This window comes from Leiobunum rupestre, chromosome 2 (assembly GCF_980474605.1).
Source record: "Leiobunum rupestre chromosome 2, qqLeiRupe1.1.hap1, whole genome shotgun sequence".
NCBI lineage: Eukaryota > Metazoa > Arthropoda > Arachnida > Opiliones > Sclerosomatidae > Leiobunum > Leiobunum rupestre.
The window spans coordinates 54,354,256-54,374,303 of NC_143385.1; the positions used below are offsets into that span (position 1 = coordinate 54,354,256).

At 38.8% G+C, this 20,048-nt stretch overlaps 2 protein-coding genes across 2 annotated transcripts in view; one reads left to right on the forward strand and one right to left on the reverse strand.

Annotated features, from left to right (window-relative positions):
* The window catches only part of LOC149958411 (uncharacterized), a 218,509-nt gene extending 211,783 nt beyond the window's left edge, over window positions 1-6,726 (reverse strand). Inside the window, exon 1 of the mRNA XM_090164952.1 lies at window positions 6,662-6,726. The gene's annotated coding sequence lies outside the window, so the exon portion shown is untranslated. The remainder of the gene's footprint in view (window positions 1-6,661) is intronic.
* Window positions 1-20,048, forward strand: part of LOC149958410 (ras-related and estrogen-regulated growth inhibitor-like protein) — a 319,784-nt gene that overhangs the window by 257,867 nt on the left and 41,869 nt on the right. The window lies entirely within an intron of this gene.

A 20,048-nucleotide genomic window follows, 5' to 3' on the forward strand; every position in this document is an offset into this window, starting at 1 on the left:
GGGTAGAAAATATTTGGGGAATATTTTTAGGTATTACGGGTGTTTTTTTGACCAATTTGTACTGCGGGTACCCGTCTAAACCCGATATTTGACCTACTTAATTATAACGTATTGAATTTTCGCTATCATGTTTTAATATCTTTAGTATTGTTTTTCCAAGTTGAGTCAGGTATGAGCGAGAAACGTTACGTTATTTCCATCAGTTAATCGCTGTGCAAAGATACTTTATTCAGTCTGTACAGTACAAGACTAGGCACGTACGGTTCACCTCGCTTGTTATTATCCATGGCTACATCTAGTACTTTAAAAGTTTTCAAGTGGACCAAGGAGGAACTGAGGGAATTGATCAGAAATAACTGCGTAAGTAATCGCGTTTCGTTTCATTCTGACGAAAGAGGAAAATCTGTGGTTTGGCGATGCTTTCTAATTATTTCTGTCGACGGTTAAATAACAAGCTACGTTCAGTGTCAAAAGTGTTTGATTATTTTATCGTTGGAATAACAGAAGGGCACGCATTTCTTGTTGAACCATTTACAATCACGCGGGAAAAATCGAGCAACAGTTAGATCCGAGTCCAATTCATCCAGTGTAATTGTGATAGACATACCGCAGAAACCTCTATCGGAAAGTGCCACTGATGCGTTGAATAAGACCATCGTGGTCGGGTTGGCGCGATACATATGACCCTTGTACAGTGTTGAAACAAACCTTCACGGACTTTGGGGATCACCATAAAAAAAACGTTTAATAGGAATAATAAGAATAATAATAATAATCTGCTAGGCTAATACCCAAGGCACCACCTTAGGCCCAAGTCATCTAGCGACTTTTATAGCCAATAATTCGCAACATCGTAAATCTTTAAAGGAAGAACATCTTTGTGATGTGGTTAAGAGTATTAAGAGTCAAATCGTGGAATCGCTATGAGCGTTGCTATCTTACCCGAGATTTGCGTTTACAACGGACACGTGATTTTGCGAAGTTATTTTCCGTCGGATGACGTGTCTCAAGTAATGAGCAATTTTGTAGCGGTCACTGACGGTGGTTCAAATATGATTGGTGTTTTTACCCTGTCAATGTAATTTGGTGTTGGGACATTCATTTCAGGAATAGATACTTGCCGAAATGTTTCCAACTAATAAAAGTACTTTCAGCAGTCCAAAGTCACTAGTTAAATTATTTGAAAAGAACAGAATTCAATGCCTGGTTTCCTTATACCTTGAATCAAGATGTCACTCCCCGTTGGAATAGCGAGTTAATTACGCTTGACTCTTACCAGACAAATTCCCACGCGGTGAAAGGAATTCTTTTGAGAATGAATCAATTACATAGAATTACCGATATCAATTATATTTTGACGTGATGAGGTTCACAGATTAAAGGCCGAGAAGAGAGCGAATTCCCACCCCTCTTATTCTGTCCTTATTTTTTGACGACGTGTAACAACTGATTGACATCTCTGACATATTACTTGACAGCTCTGACAGATTGAGTGATTCTATTAAAAAACGGTCTGAGCCGTCGGTCAAGCTGTCCACGCTGTCACACCTCAAGGAATTGACAGGTACAGTTTTGCGGGGGTCAAAATTCGCGCACGAGAAAGTAGAATTTATCCTCTCGGCCTTTAAATCTAGAAGTCTTACGCCATAAGAATACAGAACTCTTTTTATTTGCCAGGTATAAAAAACTACAACTCACCAGTGATGAAATACGGCTAAATCATTTAATGGAAAGCACTTCTACTGGCGTTGGTGAGGAAAGGCGTTCTAGAGAAGACGTGGAGGCAGGTCAACCCAATAAATGTCACGATCCGTACTGGAGAGATTCAAAGACCCCGGAGAAGTTGAAGAGCCTACTTTGTACATTCATTTCCACGATCAGGATTGAGCATAGCAGTGGGTTACCATATGCATGTAGTTAAACGAAATTTTGATTTTTTTAGATGGCGCAGAGCTTGATGGTCTAGAATTCGGTCAGAAATTGATCTAATTGCCGAATCTAAGGATAGTGGCTTCGTGGGGATTAGCTTCTGAAGCGACTGAGGAGAGAACGTTCTCGTGTACTTGAAGCACTTTGAACCCTAGACGAACCGAGCTCAACGGATCGACATGGAAAAAAACGTCGCTAATTAATCCAAGGTTTTAAAAATAAATGCATTTCTTAACATTGTTAACATTTCGGATTTCCTTGGTAAGAGATTGCCAATATACAACCTTGGATTAATTAAACACAGGGAGATACCGCTCCAGCTTAAAACTCCATCATGTAGCAGAAAAGATTGTGCTCGGGCAGCTTTTCGCGCCACCAGAGATGGGTCTATTTCGCGATCGTCTCACTAGGGCATGTTGGCCTCAACTTCCGGGGCAAATAATTCGTCACGTGACTTCGGTATTCCCACATGGCTGGCATGCTGGCATCAGCCGGTTTTATTTGAATTTCTGCATCATCGGTTTTATTTTCAAATAAATTTATGTAAAACGTTAATAAAAGTTAGCGTCAGTTATTTATTTTCTGGCATAATGGATGGGCCACTAGATCTTTCAATTAACTGCAGACAATTAGACGATTTATTAAGTGGTAAGTATTTAAATATATTTTAAACAATATATAATTAATTCAAATTGTTTTTAATGATGAACTGGACAAGGTTGCAGGTTTTTACCTTTAGCAGTACTATCCAATATAACATATACTCCAAAAATGCCTGCAGGAATTGAAAATAGTTGTCGAATTAAATTGCGATTCCAGTTATACGAAAATAAAAACCTCAATTAAATGAAACCTAATCGATCTTGAAAAACATCACTCCACTTTTATTTGGACAATCGAGTCTATCGAAAAAGAAATGGCGCGAATAATTGCTTGACATAATAGTTTCGAAACTCGAAAAAAGAGGGCTGCACAGGTTTAAAAATAATCACGTGTCTTGCCCCTGAAAAGTTCGATTTCATCCCCCGGCGTATATCTTCCCTCCCTCCGCTTTCGCGCACCGTGAAACCAAGGATCCTATATGTTAGAAGGATATGAGGCGAGGGACGAAAAATGGCAGCGCCGTCGGTGGGTCATGCGCGATAGAGAATCCGTCTTTAGATTCAGTCAAGGACAAAACATGGAAGCACCGCCAAAATTTGTCCTTGAGGGAATAGAAACAAGACGTCCCACGTTTTGAGGCTCTCTTAATATCGACGTCGCTGCGGGCTGGCCGGAGGGCTACATATCGTTCTAACATATAGGATCCTTGGTGAAACTGCCTCGTTACAGGAATCAAACTTTGGGGATAGCGTTGGAAATCGGCAAATAAACGGAAGTCCCTATTGCGCATGCACGAAATGTGTGTCAAACGTTATTATCTTAACATTTTGAGCCAAGGCTTAGTGACACCCCTTTCTTGTCACATAAATAACTTGATAAAATCTTAATTAATATACCCTCAGACTACAAATTTCAGTAATTAAGTTCTTTTCATTGACTCGGTTGCTTATATTGCTTGGTTCTGATGGTGGAATACCTAGCAACTCAAATGCATTATCACTAAATATTTTTAGTTTCAATTGCTCCCTCTCTCCCCTTGGTCCACTTATCGCGCATGCGCTTTAGTCATTTCCTTTTGGGCGCCGATTTCACCAATAGAGATTTTATAGCAATCGCTTCCGCGTTTTTGCTTCTGTGGGATATCCCTGTGTTTAATTAATCCAAGATACAACGACCCTAAGTAAAATAATAAAATTAGTATGACATTTACTATTTTTTAAACGCTACTTTTTATTGATAATATGTATATACATCGTTATGTGGCTAACTCTGGGCTAATTGATTCGGTACCCACAGCCAAAGCTACGGAGTGTTAGTTCTATATATTTGATGTCTATAAAAATATTTTATAATGTTAAAATGGTACTATAATACCCAACTGTATTAAGAAAATTTAAGAAAAATGTATATTAATGCAAATATTTTATTTTATTATTGATGTTTTTTTTAATTATTTGAAGTCGAATTAAATGTGAAGCCGCAACATAATTGACAACTGTCATTCACTAGGCTCCGAAATTCCTTCTTGAAGACAGCTGACCTCAGTATAGTGTCGAATCTATGAATATGCATGTGGCAATTGCCCTTGTATTTGGAGTCGCAATTGGTCTTTTCGATCTGCGGGCAAGCTCCTTCGGGAATGTGTTTGTCGGACCCTTTTTCCAAGCGTATTTTTGACCCTGGCCAGCACTTCACGCACAATTTTTTAAACATTTTTTTGAAAGAGTCGTCGTTCTGAACTACTTTTCCACTTTTGCATTTGTTACAAAATTGAAGATCGTCTGTCGGTGACGAACCGGCATCTATCATTTGAATGAAAGTAATCTTTAGAAAAAATTTCTGAAATTTCGAATTTCTTGAGAGACTTGCCTTGTATAGTCGCGATCAATAATCCCGAGAGAACAATCAGGATCGTCAATTTCATCGTCATTTTGCTAAAATATTAAATATAAATTCAATTTTATTTTAACTTTATTTAAACAGTATCAATAATTTGAAATAGTGACGCTGAATTTCATCCATTTATTAAACGTAATTACCACTGCAATGACTACACCCAATTTTACATTTAAATGTCCTTAAAATCACGTCTGGCCGTTGCTTTTTCGTTTGAAATAATAGGCGAAACTATTAAGTAAATGTGGTCTTAACCAACTCGTTACAAAAACACGTGACTACCATTTCACAGCCAACATCGATTCGGTAACTCGTGTTCATAGTTGGCCGTGCGACGGTAAAGAAAAAAATGATTACTTCCAGATACTGCAGACAGCTAATTATCTTCCACCTTTCTATTACAAGATATTTTATATATAATAATAATAATGAGATAGTTTAGATGAATCGATCAAAAGTTATACAACTATTAGCAAAAGAAAATTAATTATAATTCGTATTTCTTAGGATAGATGGCGCTGCAGTTCTCCACAAAGTCACGTGACTACCATCATTTCAGCCCCCCCCCCCTCGACTTTATAGTTTCGCCTTTTAGTTCTATTACGGGTATTGAATGTGTCCCACAGAAATAACAACCGCGCGAACTCACATTTTCCCCACATTTGGTCGGGAATTTCATTTTGTTCAGACCTCATCTAGTGCTGCCATCACTAATACTAAAAACCATTTACATGAACCGCCCTACACGCATGCGACACGCGTATGCAGTGGGAATATAATTGCGTTATCTTTTTAATTTAATAATAAAAATTGTAAATTTCATAAGCATTAAATTAAATTAAATTAAATTATAAATAAAAATTAAACCCTGGATGACTTGATGACGCTCAATTAATAATAATAATAATCAGATAGGCTAATATACAAGGCACCACCTTAGACCCAAGTCAGCTAGCGAATTTTTATGCCTTAAACAGGTGGCCACAATGCATAGGCGGGTGGTGGCAAGCCCATCATGCCACGCGACCCAACAGCTCCTTACACTCCCTATTACCATTAACCTCTACAAGTTTTATAGAAAGGGGAAGCCGAATAACTCGGGGGAAAATTCCTTTAACCAGCGGGGAGAGAATTTGCAAACTCTACGCATAAAGAGTGGTTCCGAGTTTTCACCCAGTGCCAGAAACAGGAATCGAACCCAACTCCTCTTACTGCGAGGCGAAAGTGCTACCCACTTATTAAACTTAATTACCGCTGCAATAACTACATCCACGTTTAACCTTAAAATGTCCTTAAAAGCACGTATGGCCGTTGCTTTTTCTTTTGAAATAATTAGTTATTTTACGGGTATTGAATGTGTCCCACAGATATAACAACCGCGTCTATAGTGCTGCCATCATTTAGGATAATTTGAAATTTACAATGCTTAGTGCCTGCGCGATTTTACCAACCTTGAAGGTATCGTGCTTTGCCCTCCACAAACAGCTTCTCTCGCCGGGAGTAGTGGCGTACTCCTGTAATCCCAAGCGTCAGGGAGGCAGAGTTTGTGGATGGCCGTTTGAGGACGACCCCAACCCCCAACGGGTGGTCGGAATATTTCCGCCACGGGTGTCCCGACCCCTGTCCCCACCAGGAAAACGAAATGGATCATTTTACTAAAATTTTAATTTTAGTGTATGATAATATAATATATTATAAGGTTATATTTCTTTCCCACTTCCAATGTATACCCTGAACAACTGAATATATGTTTAACAAGGCTTTCGCACAGATTTCCATACATATTTCTAAATTTTAGAACAGGATTTTCGCACAGAATTTCATACGAATTTCTAAATTTTAGAACGGGCTTTCGGCACAGAATGCCATACGTATTTCTTAATTTAAAGCGGGTTTTTGGCACAGAATTTTATACGTATTTCTTAATTTAAAGCGGGGTTTTGGCACAGAATGTCATACGTATTTCTTAATTTAAAGCGGGGTTTTGGCACAGAATTTCATACGTATTTCTTAATTTAAAGCGGGTTTTTGGCACAGAATTTCATACGTATTTCCTAATTTTAGAACGGGGTTTCGGCACAGAATTTCATACGTTTTTCTAAATATTATAGACGTGCTCATTCAAGCCCGTATTTGACTCTGTTTTTTGGTTAGAAGCCTCAATTATGAAGTGCCCAGTCGACGACCACGAAACGCCGCTCGTGTAACAACAAAAGAGGAAAAACCAACTTACCAATTTGGAAGTGCAGATGCGAACAGAGACAATTTCGTAGATGCGCTGTGGAAACTGTGCTTCGAACGGCGCGTTAACTGTTTTATGCACTTGAAAAATCCAGTTGAGGGGGGTTGCACTAAGGGGGAATTTCATCAGCTATCCAATGAATAATTGCATTTCCGAGACACGCAACCCCTAATTACACTGCAAGTCAAAATTTCCGCTAATGGCTTTAACGGTTAAGCGAAAAGGTGTGTGGGTTTTTAAATTTTACGTCGTTGAATGCGATTCCCCTAAATTTTCCTTGTTGTCGGAGATTAGTGTTTGATGGTTTAGCCTTACCGTATTTAAATGGATTGACATGACCGTCTTTAGATTATCAGGGAAAATCTTAGAAATAAGACTTTTCAGAGGATCCTGTAAAGAGGGATTAACAGCTGGTCTAAAAACCTGAATTAAAAAAACGATTAAGAGAGCATCGAAGAACTCGACAATCTCGAATGGACCTAAACAAAAAACGAATTTGACCTTGACGAAAAAACCAAGGATTTACACATAAGATAATCCATGTGTATTAATATATCAACTCATTTCATACTAATTTAGTGATAAAATATTTGACTGTTGACGAGTCTTTGTCTTAGATACTTAAATTAAACAAATTAAATATAAATAAATGGATTTTCACGCTAATTGGATCGAAATGGTGAAATAGTACCCTTTTCATTTTCCCCGTGAACAGAAAATTCCAACTTAGGATTTATAAATCTATCGTCTGTTACTGATCCTGCCCTTTTAAAAATGAAATGCCCCAAAGTGGACTCCGGCCCGTATTCACAAGAAGGTCAACGAGACCCACAACTATAAAAGGACCAATTTTCGGCTTGACCATTGGATATATTCATAGATCAAACTAATCCTTTATCTCTTTAAATTCTGCTCAGGGCTGCCAAGTTCGCCTATAAGGCTAGGAGCAATTTTAGAGTTTTCGGTGTTACTCCGAAAATATGACTGACCTATCTGACATAGTGTTTCTAGCGTATTAAATAGAGTGTATTTTAAATTCCGTGTACTCAATTCGAGAACTTCAGAGTCTAATGTATTGCCGCGTGTAAAGGAAAACATTTCCGACGTGGACAAAACCTGGCAGCCGTCATCCGTCATTTCGTTTTAACGGAGCTGCGATTTTGCGTGTTACGTGAAACCATTAATTATATTCCAATTATATTCTACACCATCATTGACGTGGTTCTTGTTAATTTGAATTGGGTAGTTCCCTTTTACGATTCGACGCCGTTGAAGGCAATTAACGATATGGTGGGGATAGCAGAATTTTAAAGTTAAATGAGTCCACAACGGACTACTTCATCGCGGGTCCAGCTGGCCTTTTACCATGGACGATTCCAAATTGATAATCACCATACACACTTTTATTTTCAGCTTAAAACAGTTTAGCCAGTGATAGAGTTATCTCCCGAAAATTAGTTACACACATTTAGCTATTGTTTTAAAATATAAAGCCGCCTACCATTTTAAAACAAATTTTTGACAGCGCAAAAGTCCTTTTCTGGTATGGAGAAACAAAACTGCCAACTGGAGCTTTTGTCGTTCGATCAAAAAAATGGAAGTGTTGTCTGATTCAGGTGATTTATTTGAAATACATCGAAAACATCGGACTCTCCGCTAAATCCGTAGGTAGCCTGAATGAATATTATCAATGAAATACTTGTAACTTCTAGATGGCGCGCTAGACTCTAAAAGTTGGTCATATTAGACCTTATGTTTTTTATGATAAACTGATAACGTAATCAGTTTAATCAAGTGTATATATATAGAGAGCACATCATTGTAAATCATTCGAATTAACTAGTATTAAATGTTTTAATCTATAACAACAGTTTCAATTACTTCATGGTGTCAGAAGTGCTGCTCTCACCTTGCCATGATGTCAACTTTCCGAGGACCCGATCACTTTGAACCTGGTACCGCGAATCCAGCCACTGCCTGGAAAGCCTATAAGGATAATTTCAAAATCTACGCTGTTGCATCTAAGCTAAGAGCTGAGGATTCGGATACGCAAGTAGCCTCTTTTTTATATACTGTTGGACCAAAGGGTCGGAAAGTTTATGATACTCTTGCTATTCAACCTCAAAATGGCCAAACCAGTCCGACATTGGATAAAATCTATGCTGCTTTTGATACTTACTATTCCTCCTATGACAACCCTTACTCTTATCGATATACATTCTTTCACTCTCTGCAATCACAATATCAACCCTTTGATGATTTCCTTACGGATCTTCGGACCAAAGTACAAAATTGTGATTTTGGTACATTATCTGACTCATTACTCCGATATCAGATTCTTGCTGGCATCTACAACTCTGAATTACGGAAGTTACTGTTTGCCCGACGGAATCTTACGCTCCCTGAAGCTATTTCATTATGTCAAACTGATGAGACCTCCGCAACCCAAGCTGCAATAGTGAATCGCTCTACCTCAACTCAACCATCGATAACTGTGGATGCCGTTTTCCGTGGTGACCATGGTTCTCGATATCATATACAGCACTCACGTAATGTTTTCAATGGCTCCCGTTCTCGCCCAACGGTTTCATCTCGAGGTTCTTGGCATCCAAATGTCAATCTCCGCACTCAACATCCTCAACGGTATATTAATCACTCATATCAAAGGGGCCATAACCGTTTTCCCTTAGAAGCTGGAGTTGGAGTTGCTCGACTTCCATTTGTATCAAGACCAAACACCAATTGCTTAAATTGTGGGCTTCTTCATAATCGGCCAGGTCGATGTCCAGCAGCTGAATCTATATGTCACAATTGTCACAGGAGAGGACATTGGGCAGGATTGTGCCGCTCTCGCCCTTCCCATTCTATAGCCGTTATAGAAAGTGAACGTCAAAATTATGATTATGGGGAATATCATGATCAGAACAGTTCTAACTATCTCGACCATGTACGCCTTAACCCTGACCATCGAAATATGGAATCATCACAGGAAGATGTTACGGCATATACCTATGGGACTTCACAACTCCAAGATCAACATCAATATGACAAGTATTTCTTTGAACCACAGACACTCACTCCAGTGGAACAATCCACCGACCTTTATTTGCATTCAATAATAGCTGTGTGTGAAGCTACCAGTACAACCCCCTTCACAGACAATGACGAATGGTACGATTTCATATATGTGTGCAATAATCCAGTTTAGAATTTCAGCATTCAACAAAATAGTCAAATAGTTCAGACAGTTCAGAAATTCAACATTCAGCACAATCGTCAAAGCGTTTATATTAGACTCTGGGTCGCAAGTTAACATCCTGCCACAACAGGTCTATGGTACACTACTTACTCAGCCCAAAATTCGTCCTCCACCAAGACGTATCCTTGCCTATACTGGTCATCTAGTACCTGTACTTGGTGTTGTCACCTTACCAGGAGCTTCAATTCAAGCCTCAGGAAGTCTCCTATACTACGTTACTCCCCACAATTATACTCCAATTTTAGGAGCCTCTGCGTTGGAGTTGCGGAAACTGGTTCAAAGAATTCGGAAAAATCCTGCAATGCCTTGTGCATTATTGGAATCTGTAAAACATTCAAACCTCTTGGAACGACGGTCAGCAGATCTGCCAACTGTTGGATCTTCCTCAAGCTGTGAACCTGTCAAACTAACATCGGTAACACCACAGAACATTATTAATGAATTCTCTCAGCTTTTTGACAAAATAGGAATACTACCATTTAAGTATAACATAGAACTAAAGCCAAATGTAACACCGCATGTCTCTGTAGCACATAAATTACCATTTGCTCTTCAACAACCAGTTTTTCTAGAAATACAAAGAATGCTGAAAGAAGGTGTGATTACTCCAGTCCGTGAGTCAACTCCATGGGTACATCCGATGGTAATGCAGAGAAAACCAAATGGGGAGGTTCGTATTTGCTTGGACCCAAGAAAACTGAATCTTGCTATACTTCGGCCTCACAATCTGATGGAAACTGCACAGCAAATTTTTCCAAAGTTACATGGCCACAAGATCTTCACAGTTTTGGATGCGAAAAATGCATTTTGGCAAGTATAATTAACTGAAGAAAGTTCCTATTTATGTACATTCACCACGCCATTTGCTACCTTCCGTTACTTACGCCTCCCTTATGGGTTGTGCCTAGCATCGGAGGTTTTCCAACAATTTATGCATGAGATTTCCCCCCCCACAAGAATTCCCAACCACGTCAATAGCAACGGATGATTTTCTACTGATGTCTGAAGATGTTCCGAAACACAACCAACTTCACCAACGTATATTGGAAAGAGCCAAAGAAGCTGGACTTACATTTACTTCCAAGAAACTACAATTGGCCGTATCGAAAATCAAATATCTTGGTCACATAATTTCACCAGACAAAATATAAGTTGATCCCGAGCGTACCAAAGCAATAACCAAACTTCCTCCACCGACGGACAAGCAGACTCTCCTACGCTTTCTGGGTATGGTGAATTACGTGACTAAATTTCTTCCAGGATATTCAGAACAGGCTGCTTCTTTGCGAGCCCTCTTGAAAAAAGATGCGCTTTTTATTTGGGACTCGCATAAACAGGAAGTCTATGACAAACTCAAGAAAATGATATCATGCACTCCTATTCTGACAGCCCTCAAACCAGCATCCCCTTGCACTATTACAGTGGACGCCAGCTCCAAGGGTATGGGAGCTGCTTTATTGCAAGATGGTGGCCCGATAGAATATGCCTCTACAACCATGAACCCGACGCAACAAAGGTATGCTCAAATTGAAAAAGAGCTCCTAGCTATACTGTTTGCATGTGAAAAATTTCACTTCTACATTATTGGTAAGCATACAACTATCGAGACTGATCACAAGCCATTGCTAGCGATAGTACAGAAACCCATGAACCTCTTATCTCCAAGACTTCAACGTATGCTGCTACGTTTATTACGCTATACATTCAATCTCAAATATGTTCCAGGTACTAAACTCCCAATAGCATATACATTGTCACGAGCTGCATTACCAGAAGCTACTATTGACACCTCTGAAATGGAAGGCCCATATGCCGCCATACACTCAGTAACCACTCTGTCTGAGGAGAGACGCTCCATACTCCAGAAAGAAATACAGCAAGATTCGTTATATCAAATTCTACTCGAGTACATTTACAAAGGCTGGCCTTCATCTCAGAAGAAAATGCCTCTAGCTCTTGCAGATTATTGACCATACCAAGAAAAGCTACATGAAGAGGATGGGTTACTTTACAGGGGTAATCGTTTAATCATTCCACCAGCAATGCGAACAGGTGTCATTAGGCCGTTACATTCCGTACATCAAGGGACTTCAGCCTGTATAGCGAAAGTGAAAATGCATGTCTTTTGGCCAAAGATGACGTCGGATATAACACATTACATTAAAGCCTGCACGGTCTGTCGTTCACGAGATTCATCTAATCCATCAATACAGTTCCATCCCCATGATATTCCAGAGTTTCCATGGGAATCGGTGGCCACAGATCTATGCCAGGTACATAATTCAAAAATCATTATACTTGTTGACTATTTTTCAAAGTTTATTGAAGCTCAAGAACTAAACAACACCACAGCTGAATCAATAATCAATTTCCTGAATCCACATTTTGCTCGATACGGTGCTCCAATACGTTTAATGTCAGATAATGGCCCACCATTCTCATCCTATCAATTCAAAGAATTTCTAACCAACTGGGGTGTTAAACATGTGACTAGTAGTCCCTATTATCCCCGCTCCAATGGAATGGCAGAAAGATCTGTGCAAACCATAAAAAAGTCTCTTAGTGAAGTCGAAAAGCGAAGGTCGTGATTTAAACTACGTATTGATGGAGTACCGAGCAACACCAACCGGAAACTTACCGACTCCAGCCCAGATGATGATGGGACGTCAAATACGAACTCAGGACACTACCTCTAAAGAAACACTGAGACCACAGTACCCAATAAAACATATTCAGGATGAACTCAAAGTACGAAGTGAGAGGATGAAACGAGACCAAACTACCTCTCGCCATCCAGTTCCCATTTTTTTTTAACATAGGAGATGCGGTATATTATCAAAAAGGGCCGAGGGACTGGATTGCGGCTAACATCATCCAACCAACAGAAGAACCACATTCATATCTTGTAAAGGACACTTCTGGTAGAATTTTGAGAAAGACAAGAGCCCATTTACGAGTCCGAACGAGTATAAATCCTGATCTAGGGAACCACACTACCAAACAAGTAATCCGAAATGACTTTACAACCATCACCCAAAACCAAGATAAATCTTTTCCAATCAAAGCTTCTCCGATAATAAAAAGAAATTCAGCATTTCAGGAATCGCACCAGCCTTTACTATGGAATGCATGTGTCAAAGAGAAGAGGCAAGGAGCAATCACAGTTCCAATACCAACTGCATCAATCCCGTCAACTATGCCATTGGCAACTTTATCTAAAGCTTCTCAAGTCGCAGTAACTCAGCTACCACCAATGCCAATTTCAACGTCATCAAGGGCTACATCATCAACAATAAATTCTTCTGGAAATTCAACCAAGCCAGCTTTACGTATGAAACCGCAATTAAGCAACATGAATGAGACTCCATCTGCAATTCTCCACTCTGCAACACGGATCGCTACCTCTCCATTTCCCAACACACGTCCTCCATTTTCGTCTCCAGTAAAAGTGCAACCAACAGAAACAACTCGATCAGGAAGACCCATTAAGAAGCCATCGAAATTAAATATATAAAAAAAAAGTTGAAATATTTGTAACTTCTAGATGGCGCACTAGACTCTAAAAGTTGGTCATATTAGACCTTATGTTTTTTATGATAAACTGATAACGTAATCAGTTTAATAAAGTGTATATATATAGAGCACATCATTGTAAATCATTGGAATTAACTAGTATTAAATGTTTTAATCTATAACACCAGTTTCAATCTCTTCAATCAAGAGCTTATTTTGTTACTCGGAGAGATAGAGGACATTCATTCCCCGATCGGTGCATTTATTGCAGTGCAGGAAATGGGTTGACTAGCCCGCGGAGGACGCGACCAACTCTGAGCAGTGCCCAATTAAGTTCAACGAAACTCTTGTCTACCCTGTTGATTTCGATCGCTCGAGAAAAGGCAAAACAAAATGAAAGAAAATGATTCCTATGCGCTCAAAGTGGGAAGAGGTTGTTGCAGTCAGGGCTGAAAAAGAACACAGAGACCGAAGGAAGATGCGGCCGGGGAGTTTTCACTCGACTTGTGTCTTGTAAAATGTTTCGTCGACAGTTTGTCCACAACCAGGTGGTCTTGGAACATGCGTGAATGACCGGATCACTGGCTGGGGGAGGAAGAAATGATGATACGGATCAGACCAATGAACAGTATCAGTTAAGACTAATTTCTTCGTCAATCCACTTTTGGTAATTTATGGGATAGTTATGGAATGATTACGAGGTGATTATAAAAAAATGATCCCAATCTTTTCAGCCCCAGTGTAGTCCACACCAAAGCGTTACACCAGTGTACAGTCTGTTACAAAAGTCTTCGACTAAGGGAGTTTTTGCATTTATCTTAAATTTTCTCAAAACGTGTAAACGATAGAAAAATGATACCATGAGCAATTTTTAATATTTTTTTATTTCCTTTCACGTGGAGTTGTCGTATTTTGCAAAGCGATAATAGGCGGAAACGCCAGATGTCATTTTTGACAACTTTTCAAATAATTGAATTCCGCCCCTGAAACCTACATTTTCGGATTCAGGGTGGTCAATTCATATTTATAAAGTGTCACTGTCATTGCTCTACCACTGACGGTTGAGGAGCTATAGCCGGTTGCAATTTTCGATTCCATTTGGGAAAAACTAAACGACTTCAAATATCACTTGTGGCATTCCCCCGATAATGCAGAGCATTTCAACAACATTTAATATTGTATTTGAAAAGAGACGAGAATGGAAGCAATGAAAGTAGAAAATAGGTGTAGAAAACTGTAATTAGTGAGCCAGAATCGCGGACACACGAGTTTAGCGCCACCTTTTCTACATGTTTTTAAAAAATTCGTCTGAGTACTAGTTTTCGAATATTAAAATTCATTGTCTATTCCAACTAAAAACACGGGACTAGAAATACGCAAAAAGAAAAACTAGCAGACGAAAAGCCGATTAAAAGTGTAAAGGTTCTACGATAGATGGCGATACTTGTTATGTCCGTGAATTTTTTACTGCTCCGCCTAAAACGGGAGACGACCACTCCAGGTTTACTTGAATCCTCCTAGGCTGTACAGAGGTAATCGACGGAAAACCCAAATCTGTTGAAATTTTAAAATTAACTATCTAGACCTATTAAGTTCTTAAGTTGGTAATCAGTTAAAAATCCTGGAAAAAAGACACGAGATATCTTAAATTTTCAAAATGTCAGTGCGCCGTCATCATAAAAACCAACGGCGTACAGACATCATACCATTAAAAAGAATGAAAAGAACATGTTTCGAAGCGTAAAGATTCTCATTCGTCTCTGCTTAGAGAAAACTTATTATACGGTTACTTAAAGAATGCATCGCGATGGTGAGATGGTGAGCGTGTACTTTCTCCATATTTTAACAAACATTTAGATGGCGCTAGTAGTCTGATCCCTGTTAGTTAACTTCATCCTGTGTTGCGTGTGTAATACTCTTACAGGCGCCTAGTAGGTCCAATCAGATTATTGTTTATTTTACATTGTGATTTATTTAAAATATCGAGTTTGATTAAAATATGAAATTGAATTTATCCAAGTAGAAATTAGTCATTAATAATAGTCAATGGCTGCGTTCAACAACTATCAACGGAGAAAAACCGCTGAGTTATCGTTGAGTTCTTAAATCAACGCTACGTCACAAAAATCTAAAAGTTGTTGTACGATTTATAGTTCGCTGACTTAACGAACAAAATATCGTCTGCTACCCCTCCTTTAACTTTGTCGAATGACGTCACGACACCGATGAGCAACGGAAAAACCTGCTCCTCCGACCGCTGACTTCGTTGAGCAACATGACTTAGAAACCGGAAGTTAAAAAAATCGTACAGTAAGCTCAACGCTCAGCGCTGACCTCAGCGCTGAGTCCGCTGAGTCCCGCTGAACGTAGCCAATGAGTTCCTGCAAAATTGTGATAACAACAAGTTGGCAAGCCAAAATATACCTCTCCTCGGAAGAATTGTCCCTAGTGGTATTAATTTCTCGAGATAACCCTTAAAGATATATCTCCGCAATTCAGAGTTATTTGTTAAAAATGTTATCCCAGTTCTATCCAGCCCGGCATAAAATTTTAATTATAATTAAAATAATTGAGACGAAACGACCAATTTTAATTTATTCAGAATATCATAAGTTAAGTAGGTACAACAGTGAGTTAAACGTACTATAACAATGCACAATTGAATTAAACCCTTTTTACAGTAAAAGTTTATCAGTTGAATATAATACGAAGCACATTTTAATGAAAGAAATATTTACAGAGGGTATTATAACGACCGTTCGCTTTTTACCTCTCCGAGGGGACAAAGTCCCCTAGGAGGGGTTATACAACGACCGTGTCTGTCGGTGGGTTGGTCTGTGGGTGGGTCTGTGGGTGGGTCTGTGTGTGGGTCTGTGGGTGGGTCTGTGTGTGGGTCTGTGGGTGGGTCTGTGGGTGTGTCTGTCTGTCAGGACTGCGAACGCGTTCGCATTTTCGGTGCAAAGTGTAATCACTGCGTACGCAGTTTCTCAAAGGGTTGGCAAAACCACTGTGTGACGGTGAGCGTTAACGGATGCATTTGCGGTTTGGTTTGGATGGTGTTTTTTCGCTCACCGTCGTGACGGTTTGGTGTTTTACGTTTTTGTAATGTTTATGCGTAGGTTGTGAGTGTTGAATTTGTTGTGTTTGTGTTCTGATGGTTGTGCATGTTAAGTCTGTTGTGTTTATATGGGCGTTTTCTCTCCAACTTCTTCTTAATGACTTTGGGACGGACCGAGTGCTGAGTGTAATGCTACCTCTCAACGTCCAATGGCAGGGTTTCCACCAGTTGTACACGGTATTCGTCTTAGTATCAATTTGCGATCGCATCGGGCGGGATTTGAACCCGAGACCTCCTGATTGACAGGCGGACGTTCTACCACAGAACCACCGACACTTGTTACGCCTTATTGAAAATTAGACCTTCAGCTTTATCGGAAGCGTATTTAATAGAGTACGAAATTTTGGTTTAATTGAAATAGATTTGAAATTGAAATTATTGCATCGAAGAAATTCTAATTTAGCGTTTCTCTATTGATTAAAAACAAATGCGCCACCCAGGTTTCGAACCCAGACCATTCGGCTTGGCAGTCGAGCGCTCTACCACAGAACCACCGATAGCTGCTTAGATTCACTGAAATTAAGACAGGCATCGTAAGCATAATAGGTAATAAAGTCTTTTTTTATTAATGAATTTATGAAGGCCTAATCTGGTATTTTTTAAAGGTTAAATCTTGTTTTAGCGCAGTCAGCCGAGATTAGAGGGTTAAAGGGTAGACCCTGTGGGTGGTCCACTTTCTTAACGACCTATATATAGTTCTGTTAATTCAAAGGATATAATTTAACGTTAATTGCTTTAAAAGCTGGCGGTTAGTCAAGTGGCTCTCTGTGCTTTGTTGATGGTAAGGTTTTTGCTTCTTGTAAATACATTTGGTGTGGATATTTGGATATCTACGATTTCTAACGCAGTCAATGATTTCTTGGGTGTGCGAGTCATTATATGATATTGGAAATTGGACGGCATTGGTCTTTTTCATGTGGTATGCGTCACAACGTCAACAGGAAGTGAACGAGTCGTCCACTACCAGATATCTACGGTATCTTCATCAAGGGCGAGTGTTGAAATAAAATGAGCGTTAAAGATGCGGCAAGTATTTCGTAAGCGAGTAATTCCAAAAAGCCTCTGTAGATATTTCATTAAAATTTGCTTCGTATTATATTTAACTGATAAACTTGTTCTGTAAAAGGGTTTAATTCAATTGTGCATTGTTATAGTACGTCTAACTTACTGTTGTAACTACTTAACTTATGATATTCTGAATAAATTAAAATTGGTCGTTTCGTCTCAATTATTTTAATTATAATTAAAATTTTATACCGGGCGGGATAGAAATTGGTTAATATTTTTAACAAATAACTCTAAATTGCGGAGATATATCTTTAAGGGTTATCTCGAGAAATTAATACCACTAGGGACAATTCTTCCGAGGAGAGGTATATTTTGGCTTGCCAACTTGTTGGTTTATAATTTTGACGGAATCGGGCCGATTTTAAATAAACGATAGTTTATCGAAATTTTGTTAAAAGAATATTCCCTAAGGCCGCGCGATAAATTTATGAGAATAATTTCCCGTCGCCGTTATATCGAAAATTTATTTGATTCGGGATTGCCAGAACTGTAATGTTGTGGGCGAGTGATTAGAAAATAAAATGGCAACCAGAATTATGCAAAATTATAAATGTTTATTTTTATTCAGAACAATCTATGGAACGTTCTAGATTTAACTTTCATCAATAACCCAACAATATATATCCCTTCTACGTAGTTGTACAGAACTGGTACTCAAGTGTCTAAGACTAGATTTGTCTTAGTTCATCGTGATTGAAAAATAAACCAAAACACACTTACACTTAAGTAAATATCATAAATTATATTGAGTAATTTTAACTACATTCAAACTACCTAACTATAAACTCTGTCTTAATTAACGCATTTATTTTATTAGGCCCCTTAAAAATCCATTTTTTAGACCCTTTTTTAATGATAAAAGTCCCTTGTTGATTTCTACCCTTTTTACCTCTCCGAGAGGACAAAGTCCCCTAGGAGGGGTTATACAATCACCGTGTCTGTCTGTGGGTCTGTCTGTCAGGCTTGCGAACGCGTTCGCATTTTCGGTGCAAAGTGTAATCTCTGCGTCCGCAGTTTCTCGAAGGGTTGGCAAAACCACCGTGTGACGGTGAGAGTTAACGGATTCATTTGCGGTTTGGTTGTGACGGTTGGTGTGTTACGTTTTTGTAATGTTTATGCGTAGGTTGTGAGTGTTGAGTTTGTGTTCTGATGGTTGTGCATGTTGAGTCTGTTGTGTTTATATGGGCGATTTCTCTCCAACTTCTTCTTAATGACTTTGGGATGGACCGAGTGCTGAGTGTAATGCTACCTCTCAACGTCCAATGGCAGGGTTTCCACCAGTTGTACACGGTATTCGTCTTAGTATCAATTTGCGATCGCATCGGGCGGGATTTTAACCCGAGACCTCCTGCTTGACAGGCGGACGTTCTACCACAGAACCACCGACACTTGTTACGCCTTATTGAAAATTAGACCTTCAGCTTTATCGGAAGCGTATTTAATATTACGAAATTTTGGTAGAATTGAAATTGAAATTTTTGCATCGAAGAAATTCTAATTTAGCTTTTCTCTATTGATTAAAAACAAATGCGCCACCCAGGTTTCGAACCCAGGCCATTCGGCTTGGCAGTCGAGCGCTCTACCACAGAACCACCGATAGCTGCTTAGGTTCACTGAAATTAAGACACGCATAATAGGTAATAAAGTCATTTTTTATTAATGAATTTATGAAGGCCTAATCTGGTTTTTTTTACGAATGAAATTTTAAAGGTTGAATCTTGTTTATTAATGAATTTATGAAGGCCTAATCTGGTTTTTTTACGAATGAAATTTTAAAGGTTGAATCTTGTTTTAGCGCAGTCAGCCGAGATAAGAGGGTTAAAGGGTAGACCCTGTGGGTGGTCCACTTTGTTACTTTTTGTTATTTATTTACGGGTATTATTAACGACCTATATATAGTTGTGTTAATTCAAAGTTGATAATTTAACGTTTATTGCTTTAAGAGCTGCGGTTAGTGAAGTGGCTCTCTGTGCTTTGTTGATGGTAAGGTTTTTGCTTCTTGTAAATATATTTGGTGTGGATATTTGGATATCTACGATTTCTAACGCAGTCAATGATTTCCTGGGTGTGCGAGTCATTATATGATATTGGAAATTGGATGGCATTGGTCTTTTTCATGCGGTATGTGTCACAACGTCAACTGGAAGTCTACATGTACGAGTGTTGAAATAAAATGAGCGTTAAAGATGCGGCAAGTATTTCGTAAGCGAGAAAAATACAAATACCATCTGTAGATATTTCTTTCATTAAAATTTGCTTAGTATTATATTCAACTAATAAACATGTACTGTAAAAAGGGTTAAATTCAATTGTGCATTGTTTTAGTAAATCTAACTCGCTGTTGTAACTACTTAATTTATAATATTCTGAATAATTTAAACTCGATTGTTTCGTCTCAATTATTTAAATTAAAATTAAAA